Here is a 15,179-nt window from a genome sequence, read left to right on the forward strand (position 1 = left end):
TGTCTTCCTGGCCCACATCGGTGAGCAAAGTTATTTACAAGTAGCTCTACAGTCTTCTCTCATGAAACGGACTGCTATGGGGCCAGTTGTGTCCCACTGAGTTTTCCTGGGAGGTGCTGGGTCAGTAACACCAGTGTTATAATTTTCTGCCAACCCTTCCCCTCATACACCTCAATTAACAAGATGACATGGAAAGAGAATTATCATTTCAGGAAAACAGAGTTTGGGATGGGTGGGGAAAGGGATATGTCATTTCCCTAAATCTAAGGAGTTAAAGTTCCAAGTAAATAATTCATTAAAGATGGATGTGCCCCAACAGAAGAGACTGGCAATTATTCCCTTATGGGGAGAAAAACACTGGAGGGAGATGGCATGGTGGGGTCTATCAGAAGAGATGGATTCTAGATTATTGCTCAAAAAAGTTACTCATGGCAGACAAGGGTTAATGTTACTTATTCTCCTGTTATCTGAGTTTTGACCTTAGGCACTTCTCTAGTTCTGTTCTCCTGGTTACTTGGTAAATATTTTAAATGCCAACTACATTATGAAGCCACACTGAGGATGATAAAAGTTGACCCATAGTTGGCAAATGACACCTGGACTGGGAGTATCTGTTATAAATGCTGGTGAAAAGCCCTAATTTTTGTTTGCCCTGAGTAAGTGTTGGGTACCTAGTAGAGGCTCTAGAACTCATGTCTATGGGAAGGTTGCAAAGATGTGGACTCTCCTCAGGCATGAAGACTTTATGTTAAGATAGTTTCTGGATCTATTTTGACGGAAAATTTACCTCATACCTTTCATACTGCATGGAACATTCAACAAGGCACAAGAAAGAATAATATTTGAAACTACTTTGTGGGTAAGTACTAGTTTTGACCTAGATATTTCTGCATGCTGGAGTCAAGTGTGACCTATGATGATTTGGAATGTAAATGCTTAGTTAAACCTACATAGGTTTGACTAAGGGGATTGCTCATATGTAAAACTGCCTGAGAAAAATTATGTCATGACAAAGCAGCAGGGTGGGTTATTTGTTAGTACACCACCCATGTCTTCAGAGTACCCTTCAAGAATCAAATCTACTGCTTAGTGCTTCTTCAGCAATTCTGTCAGGGGTAGAAATTCTCTCTTCTTTCTAACTTCCTACACATACCTTAGCATTTTCTTGCATGGATCCTTAATTTTCCTGTTCATTTGTTTTTCTCCTGATAATTACCATTTTTGATAAAAATTGCTAATGTTTACATTCCAGATACCCTTCCTAAATGCTTTATCAACATTAGTTTATTTAATCATCACAAACAATTACGAGGTAGGTTGATAATCCTCCTTAAAGTCCATGGTTAGTTTAAATAACTTCTTAAAATCATACAATTACTGAGCCATATAGTCATGTCATTCTGGAGGTGACTTATCATCATCTTCCAACAATATAGAAGAATCTTTGATTTTTATTTTTGGTAGCTAATATGAGTAAAATTATTTATAGAATAAATATGTAATGATGCATGTTTAATATAGTTTTTTTAGAAATCCTGTTACCTCCAATTTCAACCACTTCTTCTAGTTGAAAAGAAGAAGAAAATATCCATATGATGTGGGTTTTTTTTTTACAGCATTTCAAAATAATTTTAAAAACAAGTCACTATTGGAAAGTTGGAAAAAATAAAATTGAAAGTCTATGGTTATAAGAATCAAGGGTAAATTAGTTTTATATCAACTCTGTCTAAAACATTAAGACCAAAAACTTGGAAGAAGAGCTACACGAGATAGATACTTTTTCCTTAGGATGGGGAGAGAAATGTGGAATTTCACCAGTTAGAATCTCTCATCCTATAATCTCAGTTCTTCTTAAAATACAGCTAGTACAGTTGAGGCATTCTTTAGTAACAATACAATTGCATATGCAACTATGAAAACAGTATTTTATCTACTTTTAAAACAAGTAGTCAGAGCACATTAGATGTGGTATGCCATGTTTCAAAATCAAAGATGTAATAAAAAATCAACAAGAAATCATTTCTTTTTTATTGAAATCATGTTAATTCTAACTTCATATTTGATAACTTCATGTTCAGGTACTACTGTTTCATTACATTTTTGGGAGATAGCTACAATATATATGGTGTTATTAAACTCACAAACATTTACTTATCTAATTTTCCTCTAAACTACAATTACTGTAATATGAGTCTAAATTATTTGTAATTGGATGAAAATTAGGAAGGCACATTTATATAAATCATCTTTTACCTTAAATAATTTAATATAAAAATATGGTGAAGCATTTTTGCAGAGACAGTAAGACATACAAAAAACCCAATCATCCATAGTTCTAACTCAAGCCAACATTATATGTTACTTCACTAAATTTGGGGTTTAGGAAATGAAAAAAATCCTACCACAATATGTCAGAGTTCTACAGCACATAGCCAATAAAAAATTTGAAATGACTTTTGTTCCAACCCTCAATTGAATACACTGAATTTTCTTGCATCTGGGAAGAAAAGTAAAAAAAAAAAAAATAGGCAATAACTTTAATCCTTTCTAAGCTATTCATGTATCTTGACATTTTTTGGTGTCTTTTATATCTGTGTTATTTTCCTATGTGTGCCATAGCAAATTATCACAATTTGAGTGGCTTAAAAACAACACAATTTATCACCTCATAGTTCTATAGGCTTGGCTTGGTCTGGAACCCACAAGTTGAAATCAAAGTTATCAGCCCACTTCACATCTGTGAGAATGGCTTATGTTAAAAAAAAAAGTAACAGGAACAACAAATGCTGGTGAGGATGTGTTGAAAAAAGGAACCCTCTTATACAGTTGGGGGGAATGCAAACTAGTCCAGTCACTATGGAAAGCTGAATGAAGGTTCCTCCAAACACTAAAAATGGATTTACAATGTGACCCAGTAATTCCACTCCAAGGAATCTATCCTAGGAGTAGAAACAAAGGGAAAAAAAAAAAAAAAAAAACAACACTAATTAGAAAGGAAATCTGCACTCCTCTATTTATTGTGGTGCTATTTACAAGATATGGAAGATATGGAAACAAACTAAATGCCCAGAACAGATGAATGGATAAAGAAGATGTGGTCTATGTACACAAGGAAATCCCATATCACCCATGAGCCATCACTATATACCCTTATGTTCATCCTCCCCTGTTTTTCTCTCCCCAACTACTTTGCCATATATTTCAGGTCTATAGTCAGCTGCTAGTTTTGACTTTTTCTTGACTTTTTGTTTGGTTTCTCTATATTCCACAAGTGAGGCCATCCAGTATTTATCTTCTTTCATCTGACTAATTTTGGCTAGCAATGTTCCTTCCTGTTATATGCATGTTGCTGCAAATGGCAAAAGTTTGTCTTTTTTAATTGCTGAGTAATAGACAAGGATGTCCACTCTCACCACTTCTTTTTTAATATAGCACTGGAGGTCCTACCTACAGTAATTAGGCAAGAGAAAGGCATAAAAGGAATCCAGATAAGGAAAGAATGTCTACTTATTTTAATATTCCTAACCTTCATTAGCTGTTAAGTCTCTTTTGCCATGTAGGTTAACATATTCAGTCTCCAGGGCCTCCCTGGTGGCGCAGCGGTTGAGCGCTGGGTGGTGAAGCTGCCCGCAGCCTCTGCAGCACTGGATCTATCCCCGCCGCCGGGGTGGTGGGGGGGAAGGATCCCACATGGCGCGCAGACCTCTCCTGCTGCCCCCACTGCTCCCCTCAGCAGTGTACTTCGTCAATCTGCCTGTTCTGCTCTCTGCTCTGGCGAATTCTCTCACCCTCCGGCTCTTCTGACTATACCCAGTACTTGCATAAATAAATAAATAAATAAATCTTTAAAAAAAACAAAATATATTCGGTCTCCAGGGGTTAGGACCTGGACATCTCTGGGGTGATTCTGCTTACTTATTACATATTATCCTTGCCACATGCATCCTCTAACTTCTCCCTACATATCTGGATTTGTCCCCTACCTTTTTTTTTTCCCTATATGAGAAGCCTACAATGATTCTTCTCAGAAATAGCTTGCTTTAGCCTACTGCCAAGATCCTGATTATTCCTCTATCTTCAAATCTTCTCTTCTGCCAACTTGATGCTGCCCCTTCAACTCTGACATATGATCTCTTCCCTGATATTGTCCTGAAAGTTGGAATATCTGATTTTCTCTGTCCTGTGCCCTGTCTTATTTAGTCACCATGGTCTCCAAATTTGTCACTTCAAACCTGAGATTTCTAAATATGCATTCTGGGAAGTTTCATAGTTTCTGGCCCAAGTTACTCATCTTTCATCATGAGACAGTCATTCTCATTTTTCAAATATTTATTTACTTATTTAAATGTTAATGTCTTCTATTATAAAGCCATGTACAATTACTTGTCTTCTGGTTTGTTGAAAAAATAGGTCAGACAACATTGCCGCAATAATGTCTGTCAAAGTGGCTGGCCATATTCTAGCACCACATTCATTGGATAGGCACTCCCGACAAAGGCGACGGATTTTGCCATTCTCATCCACCTTATAATATTTCAGGACAGCCAGCTTAACCTTCTTTCTCTTACGTTTATTTTTCTTGGGAGTGGTGTAAGACTTCTTCTTTCTACATCACCACGCATTCTCAGGACAAGATGAAGAGTGGACTCCTTCTGAATGTTGTAATCAGACAAAATCCATCCATCTTCCAGTTGTTTGCCAGCAAAGATTAGTCTCTGCTGATCAGGAGGAATTCCTTCCTTATCCTGGATCTTGGCCTTCACATTTTCAATTGTATCCAAGGGTTCAACCTCGAGGGTGATCATCTTCCCCGTGAAGGTTTTCATGAAAATCTGCATCTTGGTGGCAGGTCCACCATGGACGGAGGAGCAGAAAGTTTAAAGTATTTATTATTAAGACCTCACTTCATATGGAATGTTATTAAAATGTCCCTTCTTTAGGGCCTCCCTGGTGGTGCAAAGGGTTAAGTCTCAGCACTATGAAACTATTGCCACCACTATAGCATGATTTCAATCCCCAGTTAGGGAGCTAAACCACATGGCATAGCAAACCTCTCATGTCTCACCCTCTGCTCCCCTCAGCAGTGTATCTCAGTAGGTATCCATCTGTTCTGCTCCCCACTCTGTCTCACCAACCCCCCGCACCTCTGGCTTACACCCCAGCTCTTGTATGTATAAATAAATAAATATTTTTTTTAAAAGTCCCTTCTTTTTTGTAGCATTTATTCACGAGAAATGTGATGCATTTATTAACTATGGCTGGCTTAAGCTAGAATCCATCTGATCCATCTGTTATTTGATGAATCACAACACAAACTCAAAATTATTTTTCAAAATCTGTATACTTAGGCTAATAGAAAAAAGTTTATGCAGCCTGGATCAACTATTTTCTAGACATTTTTGATAAATTATTGAATTCTAATGTAGTTACACTGATGATATTGTTAATATGCCTGAAATGACTGAGATGTAAAATATTCATTTTGGTAATTTGAGTCATTTTAATAAATGAGCTGTATTTAATATTGTAAGAATCTAATAAGCTATTTAGTAATTAGTTATTTTGTAACTGTGGGTATTGAGTGGGATTGGGTAGTTACTATCACACATTTTACAAGGTTATTTGAAATATTATGACTTCATAAGTTCAAATTACAAATATTTATTTTATGTCTACTGAGTGCAATCCACTGTGATACAAATAAGATAGACATGGATTCTTTCCTCAAGGCATTTACAGTCTATTGGAGGAGGTAGCACAATACCTGGAATTTAAGGGAGAAAGTAATGATGCTTTAGCAAAAGCAACGAAGAACCTTAGAAGAAGAAAACAATGACTCCACTATGAACATATGTACTCCTACTATAGGAAAGACATTTATTAAATACTATTGACGGGCCTCCCCAGTGGCACAGCGGTTGAGCGCTGGGTTGCGAAGCTGCCCGCAGCCTCTGCGGCGCAGGTTCGATCCCCGGTTGCTCCCCAGCCACCGGAGGAGGGTCCCACATGGCGCGCAGACCTCTCCTGCTGCATGCTGCTCCCCTCAGCAGTGTACTTCGGTCCTTCTGCCTGCTCTGCTCCCCGCTCTGGCTCTGGTGAATTCTCTCACCCTCCCGCGTTTCTGACTGTACCCAGTGCATGTATAAACAAACAAACAAACAAATAAATAAATAAATAAAATACGTGCCTCTTTAAAAATAAATAAATAAATAAATAAATACTATTGAGTACATCAAGCCTCTCCTTTGATTAAAATCTTCATGTATTTGGAATCGGAGAGAGGGTAAAACCAGCATTCTATCAAATGAAGGAATGCGAATCAAAGAACAGAGACAGAGAAAATTTTAGTGTTATAGCTTTTTCCTTTATCATTTAGCTCTCCTTTATCATTTCCTTTATCATTTAGCTCTCTCTCAATTCTCATCCACAATGTTCTCATCCTGGTTTCCATTACCTGGTTCCATCCACTTTCTCCTCTCCTGTCTTGGCTCTGCCCACAAGAATTCAAAAGACTTTACCTGTCTAAAGCAGAATGCAAACTGTTGGAAAGTCTCATCTTTCCATTCTTACCATCATCATCCCAGATAAATATCCCGTATGCCTGTTTTATTGCAATAAGCTCCCAAATGGTATCCTTGTGTTTCGTGTTTTACCTTTCCCAAACTCCTGACCATAATTTAAACTATGCAGAGCACACATCTGAACATACCAATTATGACATCAAAACTACCTGCTGTTTCCTGATGTACTTTGATCATTACCCTGACTGTGAAGGGCACTGAGTTGATTAAACCCATGACTCATACTTACCCTGAGTTCTCCTCACAATCCTTTTCTAGCCTTGTTTAACTTTTTATAATTCACTTTTTTCCTGTTCTGCTCACACTTTTCTCTATTTGGGAAATGCCTTTTCTTATTGCCATCCCCTACTTTTAAACCCTTACGAAGCTCCTCACCTTGTCCTTTTCTTTGGAAGTGATTTTTATCCATGTTTGACCATTTTAACATTTCCTGTACTTTACCTATGTCACATTTCATACACTGTCACATAGTACTCTTAAAACTAGACCTCAAGCTCCTTGTTTCTCTGAAGAGAAAAAAGATACTCTAATCTCAGACAGACCTGGACTTGGATCCTGGCTCAGCCAACACAAGCTGTGTGCACTTGAACAGTTTATTCCAACTTTTGTCTATAAAGTGGAGGTAATAATTAATACTTCATAGAACTGTGGTGAGGATTAAGTGAGAAACTGCACAGGTGCTAATGACTACATGTGTTTCCATTATGTCCTACAGTCTGAAAAGCATATAGTATCAACTGACAACTCCCCAGACATAAAGTGCAATAAGGACTTCACCCTCAGTGCAGATACAATGCAGGAAAAAAATTTGCCACACAGAAAGAAAGAGGCATCTTGCACGTGCCAATCTTTGCAACAGGCAGAGGAAGGGAAGCAAATCTTGGAGAATATGTGCTCTGGTGATGCTGGGGACCTAGGAACTTGGGGTCATGTATACATCTTCAAGCACAGCTCCATGGCTTGAGGAGCAGCCCTAGCCATTAGAGATGCACATCTGGGCACATTAACAGGAGCGCTGGCAGAGGGTGAGAGTCATTGAGAATGGGGAATAATGAATGCCAGCTGTGTCCTCAAGACCAGTGCAGTCACAGGGCTGCAACTTACTTTACTAACATTTCTTTTATAAGTTATTCCAGGAAATGAGCACATCCAGAATCCTGGGGGAACTGGACTCCTGTCAGAGGTGGGTGCTAGAAGCACAGGAGGGACCTGCAGTGCCAGCTGCAGCATGGTGGCCAGGTCCTCCTAATGACCAGGGCGCCTTTGTCTTGATAAGCCAGAGACTCTCAGTTCAGTCCTCTTCAGGGACTTGCCCGTCATTGCCCAGACTTAAGTCCACACCCATATCCACACACCGTACAGAGGACAAAGGCCTAGTCTCTTTGCCTTGATGGACTGACAATGGTGAAAACTGATCGCAGCTTCAGAGTTCACCCTGACATGGTTGGAGGCCTCCATACAACTGGAGCCTCTCCATAGCCCTCTGCTAATCTGCATCTGTCCCCTGCTCGGAGTTCCAGTGATCCCCACCAGGTTATGTCTATTTCGGGGTCTGTTTCTTGGGAAACCCTACTCATTGAAAAATACAAAACAAACCAACAAACTGGAAAAACAAAACACAAAAGTCCCCGTATTTGTCTAACTGTGCACCATATTGAAAGGTTGTTGCACACTGAACTACCCCACAATGGGATGTGTGTGTGTATGTGTGTGTGTACTCTGTACAACTCAGTCATAAAGTAAGAGATATTTCTAGTATCTAAAATCTTTTGTTTCCTGTTAAGAATCTGTTCAGTTCTATTCTAACAAGCATGTTCTTTGAAGCCAGACTGATCTGGTATAAATACTATCCATCTACTTCCTAGCTATACATCCTTACACGGTGACTAACTCTCTGAACTTCTATAAAGTGGGGATCAATGTTACCTTGCTACAACCTCACAAGACAGTTGTGAACATTAAATCAAATATGCTTCCTGCAAGAACTTAGGACTCCACATAGCATGGAAAAGGTGATTTATGAATATTATTTCTTTTTTTTTTTTTTTTTCATAATCCCCTCCTGTTCTATTCATGCTGTCACAAATGGCAAGCTTTCATCTGTTTTTGCTTTTTTTTTTTTTTTTTTTTAAATATTAAATTTTATTTTTATATTCCCCCATACAATTGCAAACGCCCCATTCTGACCCCAATCCTTCCCCTCCCGCCCCCCACCCCCCAAAAAGTGTCTCTGGTTCATAGTTTTTTGTTGATTTTGATTTTCACTTTCTTATATTCATTTTCCTGGTCCCTTATTTAAGTTTTCTAGATTCCTGCTATGAGTGAGACCATCTGGTATTTTTCTTTTTCTTTTTGGCTTATTTCGCTGAGCATGATCCCTTCCAGTGCCATCCATGTTGCTGCAAATTGCATGTGTTTATCTTTTTTGAATGCTGAGTAATATTCCATGGTATATATGTACCACATCTTCTTGATCCAGTCATCTATTTTTGGGCATTTGGGTTGTTTCCAAAGCTTAGCTATTGTAAACAGTGCTGCTATAAACAAAGTGCAGGTGCTCTTTGGAATTGATGTTTCTGTGTCCTTTGGGTAAATACCTAGGAGTGGAATTGCTGGATCATATGGAAGCTCTATGTTTAGTAGGTCCAGAAATCTCCACACAGCTCTCCATAATGGTTGGACCAGTTTGCACTCCCACCAACAGTGCACAAGAGTTCCTTTTTCTCCACATCCTCGCCAACATTTGTTGTTGCTAGTTTTTTTAATATGTGCCATTCTCACTGGTGTGAGATGGTATCTCATGGTAGTTTTGATTTGCATTTCCCTGATTACAAGTGATGTTGAACATTTTTTCATATGTCTGTTGGCCATTTGCATTTCCTCTTCAGAGAAGTTTCTTTTTAGCTCTTCTGCCCATTTTTTGACTGGATTATTTTCTTTGTTGTTGCTGAGTCTCATCAGCTCTTTGCAGATTTTTGTGATCAGTCCTTTATCATTAGTGTTGGGTGCAAAAATGTTCTCCCAGTGGGTGGGGTTTCTCTTTGTTTTTGTTATTGTCTCTTTTGCTGTGCAGAAGCTCTTTAATTTGATGTAGTCCCAGCTGTTTATCTTTCTCTTCACTATCACTGCTTTGGGTGATGTGTCTGTAAAGATGTCTTTGATGTGCAAATCCCGTAGTGTTTCGCCTATATTTCCTTCTATGGATTTTATGGTTTCAGGTCTTATGTCTAGTTCTTTAATCCATTTTGAGTTGATTTTTGTGTATGGTGTGAGGTAGTGGTCAAGCTTCATTCTTTTGCATGTAGCGACCCAGTTTTCCCAGCACCATTTATTGAACAAACTTTCTTTGCTCCAATGCATAGTCTTTGCTCCTTTGTCAAAGATTAGTTGACCATAAATCTGTGGGTTTATTTCTGGATTTTCTATTCAATTCCATTGGTCTGTATGTCTGTTCTTGTTCCAATACCATGCAGTTTTGATGATTATGGCTTTGTAGTATAGTTTGAAGTCTGGGAGTGTGATGCCTCCATTTCCTTCTTTTTTTTTCAGTAGAGCTTTGGCTATTCGGGGTTTTTGGTGATTCCATATGAATTTCATCAATAATTGTTCTATTTCTTTGAAGAATGCCATTGAGATTTTGATTGGAATAGCATTGAATCTGTATATTGCTTTTGGTAGGATGGCCATTTTAATAATGTTTATTCTTCCAATCCATGAGCAGGGGATGTCTTTCCATTTCTTTGTGTCTTCTTCTATTTCTTTTAACAGTGTTTTATAGTTTTCTTTGTATAGGTCCTTTACCTCTTTTGTTAGATTTATTCCCAAATATTTGATTTTTTTTGTTTCGATAATAAAAGGGGTGGTTTTTTTGATTTCTTCTTCTTCAGATTTATTGTTTGTGTATAGGAAGGCTACTGACTTTTGCGTGTTGATTTTGTATCCTGCCACTTTACTGAATTGATTGATGAGTTGAATTAGTTTTTCTGTGGAGATTTTGGGGTTCTCTATGTATATTATCATATCATCTGCAAATAGTGATAGTTTGACTTCTTCTTTTCCTATTTGGATTCCTTGGATGTCTTTCTCTTGTCTTATTGCTCTGGCTAGGACTTCCAGTATTATATTGAAAAGCAGTGGTGAGAGTGGACATCCTTGTCTTGTTCCAGATCTTAATGGAATTGCTTTCAGCTTTTCACCATTGAGAATGATACTGGCTGTTGGCTTGTCATAGATGGCCTTTATGATGTTGAGGTATGTTCCTTGTATCCCAAGAATTTCAAGGGCTTTTATCATGAATGGGTGTTGCACTTTGTCGAAAGCTTTCTCAGCATCTATTGATATTATCATATGGTTTTTATATTTCTTTTTGTTGATGTGTTGGATAACGTTGATTGATTTTCGGATGTTAAACCATCCTTGTGCCCCTGGAATGAATCCAACTTGGTCGTGGTGAATTATCTTATGGATACATTGTTGGATTCTGATAGCTAAAATTTTATTGAGGATTTTTGCATCAGTGTTCATTAGGGAGATTGGCCTATAGTTTTCCTTTTTTGTGTTGTCCTTATTCGGTTTTGGTATTAGTGTAATATTGGCTTCATAGAACGTGTTTGGTATTGTCCCTTCCTTCTCAATTTTTTGGAAGAGTTTGTGAAGGATAGGCACTAATTCGTCTCTGAATGTTTGGTAGAATTCATTTGTAAATCCATCAGGTCCTGGGCTTTTGTTTTTGGGGAGGTTTTTAATTACCATTTCAATTTCGCTGCTTGTAATTGGTCTGTTTAGGTGTTCTATTTCTTCTTTATCTAGCTTTGGGTGATTGTAGAGTTGTAGGAATTTGTCCATCTCCTCTAGATTGTTGAACTTGTTTCCATATAACTGTTCATAGTAGTTACTGATTATTCTTTTGATTTCTGCTGTGTCCGTTGTGATTTCTCCTCTTTCATTTATGATTCTGTGTATTTGTGCTTTCTCCCTTTTTTCCTTTGTGAGCCTGGCTAGGGGTTTGTCTATTTTATTTATTTTTTCAAAGAACCAGCTCTTGGTTTCATTGATCTTTTGGATTGTTTTTTTAGTTTCAATTTCATTTATTTCTGCTTTGGTTTTTATTATTTCTTTTCTTCTACTGGTTCTGGGGTTTTTTGTTGTTCTTTTTCTAGATCTTTGAGCTTCGAGATTAGGTTGTTTCTTTGAGTTCTTTCTTGTTTTTTGATGTGAGCTTCTATTGCTATATATTTTCCTCTTATTACTGCTTTTGCTGCATCCCATACATTTAGGATATTGGTGTCCTCCTTGTCATTCAATTCAAAGAATTTTTTAATTTCTTCTTTGATCTCCTCGTTAGTCCAGTGGTCTTCCAGTAGTGTGGCTTTTAATCTCCATGAGGTAGGATAGTTCCTTGCCTTCTTTTTATGATTTATTTCTAGTTTGATGCCTTCGTGGTCAGAAAAGATGGTTGGTATGATTTCAATCTTGGTGTATCTGTTGATGTTTGTCTTGTGCCCCAGTATGTGATCGATCCTGGAGAATGATCCGTGTGCGCTTGAGAAAAATGTGTACTCCGTTTTTTTTGGGTTTAGTGTTCTATAGATGTCTGTTAAGCCCAAATGCTCTAGGTCCTTATTTAGAGCTTTAGTTTCTTTACTTATTTTTTGTCTTGTTGATCTATCCATTGTTGATAGTGGTGTGTTGAAGTCTCCCACTACATATGTGTTTTCTCTGATGTCTGTTTTCAGAGAGGACAACAGTTGTCTGATATATTTGGGTGCTCTTTCGTTTGGTGAGTATATGTTAATGAGTGTTATTTCTTCTTGAAGTATTGTCCCCTTAATCATAATGTAGTGACCATTGGGGTCTCTTTTTATTTTTTTGAGTTTGAAGTCTGTTTTATCTGATATAAGTATAGCTGTTCCTGCTTTCTTTTTTGGCCCATTTGCTTGTAGGATTGTTTTCCATCCTTTGACTTTGAGCCTATTTTTATCTTTTGTAGCTAAATGTGTTTCCTGGAGGCAGCAAAAGGTTGGGTTTTGTTTCTTAATCCAGGCTGCAACTCTGTGTCTTTTTATTGAAGAGTTTAGTCCATTTACATTTAGAGTTAATATTGATATGTTAGCATCTGTATTTGCCATTATGTTTGTCTTTCCTTTGATTTTATTTATTTATTCTTTTAATAACTTTTTTTTTTTTTGGTCTTCTTTCGTTGTTATTCGTCCCTCTGAGGTTCTGGCTTTAGGATTCCTTGTAGTATTTTTTGGAGTGGGGGTTTAGTCGCAATGAAATTCCGGAGTTTCTCTTTGTCTGGGAAGGTCCATATTCTTTCTTCATGGAGGAAAGAGAGCTTTGCGGGATAGAGTATTCTTGGTTGGCATCTGTTTTCTTGGAGTCTGTTGACTATGTCCCTCCACTCTCTCCTTGCCCGTAGTGTTTCTTCAGAGAAGTCTGATGTCAGCCTGATTGGTTTTCCTTTGAATGTTATCTGTTTCTTCCCTCTTGTCAGCTTCATTATTTTTTCCTTGTCCTGGATTCTTGGGAGCTTTACTATTATGTGTCTTGCTGTGTTTTTCCTTTCGTCGTGGAAGTTTGGTGTTCTTCTTGCTTCTTGTATATCAATTTTCAGCTCCTTCTTCTCATTTGGGAAGTTCTCTTCAATTATATCCATGAATATTTTCTCTGTTCCTACATCTCTCTCCTCTCCTTCTGGAATTCCTATAACTCTTATATTTCCTTTCCTCATGGAGTCAGATAGTTCCCGAAGTCTTTCTTCATTCTTTTTCCTTCGTACTTCTCTTTCCTTTTCTGTTTTGGTTCTTTTTATTTCTGTGTCTTCAAGATTACTTATTCGTTCTTTCATTTCATCTATTCTGCTTTCATTGCTTTTCCCAGAGTTCTTTAGTTCCTCCATTAATTCTTTGATCTCCTGCATTTCTCTTACTTCCCTCTTTAGGGACTCAATTTCCTTCTTCTGATCTATCACTTTTTTAATCATGGCAATTTTAAATTCTCTTTCTGGAAGGCTCAGAAGTTCTTCCAAGTTGCTGTCGTTGCAATCTGGGGAGTGGTTTTCTTTTTGTGGTGTGCTTCTTTCCTGAGGAGTTTTTAGGTTGCGTGTGGTTCTTCTACTCCCTACTGTCTGTTTTCTAATTTGTCGTATGCGTTGGGACACTGTGTTGCTCGGACTGACTGACATCTTGGGTGAACTTCTCCGCTCCCCTCTGGCTCTTCCAGGAGCCATCTCTGTCTTCTGGGGGAGCTTTCTGCTGGTTTTAGGCAGTTTTTACTGAAGAAATGTCCCTGTTCTCAAATGGCGAAGCGGGATGCAGTCCCTGCGCCTCCGGTTTCAGGCACACTCTTCTGCGCCCCCGGTCTGCCCCGGACGTGGGTGCCTGCTCCCTCTGTGGGCTCAGACTGCTGGTCGGAAGGGGCCTGGCGTGGAATAACTTCCCGGCTGGCCACTGGGTCCTCCAGAAACCTTCTGCCCTTTTCAAGCAGTCTTAAGAAATGTCCTGTTTTATAGGGTGTTAGTGACTTTTTTTTTTCCTGGTCGCTAGGTGGCGCCAGAGATCTCTCCTATTGTCCTTGGGGGGCTGTTTTTCGCCTCCCCCCACCCCGTGGGACAGAGAACAGAGCGGGAATGGTAGGGTACACCTCAACAGCTTTGGGGTGCTGTGTCTGCCTTGTACCCCACCGTCGTGGAGAAACCACGCCCCGAATTTTCGTGCCCGGGGTCTCAGTTCAAAGCCCTCAGTTCCAGGACGCGGGCTGTAGCCCAGTTCAGTGGCGCGGGAATGGCGCCTTTTGCACAGCTCCCGTGCCTGGGCGCCTGGTTCCTGCTCACTCAGGGAGGGACCTTCACCTCAGTGAGGACCTCCGCGCGTCTCCCCGCAAGCCTAGGTCGTCTCCCCGCAAGCCTAGGTCGCAGGCGCGGGGACCTGGGCAGCCGCGATCCAGGTCTGCACTTGCTTTTCAAGCGCGCCAAGCACTCCGCGTTTCCGCGCCAGCTTACCGGCAGCCCGGGCTGTGTGCGCGTCTCCCGGGGTCTTTGTTCTTCTCTAATGGCGCCTGGAGCCGTTCGCTCGCCGCGGCGAATCCTGCAGAGTTCGCCTCAGCTCCCGTTCACGGGGTGTGGTGGCTGCAATAGTTCCTTTCCACTCACAGTCCCGCTTGCTGCGTCGTTTGTTCTTGTGGGCCGTTTTGGTTTGTTGTTTCCTCCTCTCTGCCGGTCGGAGAGTGCCGCCTCTGTGGGCGGGGGAGGGGAGCAGGGTTCTGAGCTTCCCTCCCTTCTAGTCCTCTTTTTTGGCCAGTTTCTTCTTCGGGCAGTTCGCTGGCGTCACCCGTTTATCTTCCGTGTCCCAGTTCTCACTGGGACCTGCCGCTTTTCCTCCCTATTCACTTTTTTTAATGGGAGATCTTACTCGCAGCGTCTCCTCGCTGCCATGTTGCTCCGCCCCCTCCTATGAATATTATTGCTTCTTCAAGTTCCAATCAGGGCATCTGAAAATCACCTCTCTTGTAGTCAGAGAGAATTATCGCAACAGAATAAAGCAGGACATATCTTCTTCATGGGTGGTGTTTTTAATAAGGTTAATCTACAGAGTAATA

General features: G+C 39.6%; 1 protein-coding gene and 1 pseudogene across 4 annotated transcripts in view; both read right to left on the minus strand.

Annotated features, from left to right (window-relative positions):
• Window positions 1–15,179, minus strand: part of NKAIN3 (sodium/potassium transporting ATPase interacting 3) — a 749,694-nt gene that overhangs the window by 328,990 nt on the left and 405,525 nt on the right. The gene's annotated exons all lie outside the window — the stretch shown is intronic.
• On the minus strand, window positions 4,380–4,891 carry LOC119241090 (ubiquitin-40S ribosomal protein S27a-like; annotated as a pseudogene).

The sequence above is a fragment of the Talpa occidentalis genome, unplaced genomic scaffold (assembly GCF_014898055.3).
Source record: "Talpa occidentalis isolate TD23 unplaced genomic scaffold, MPIMG_talOcc4v2.1, whole genome shotgun sequence".
NCBI classification, from domain to species: domain Eukaryota; kingdom Metazoa; phylum Chordata; class Mammalia; order Eulipotyphla; family Talpidae; genus Talpa; species Talpa occidentalis.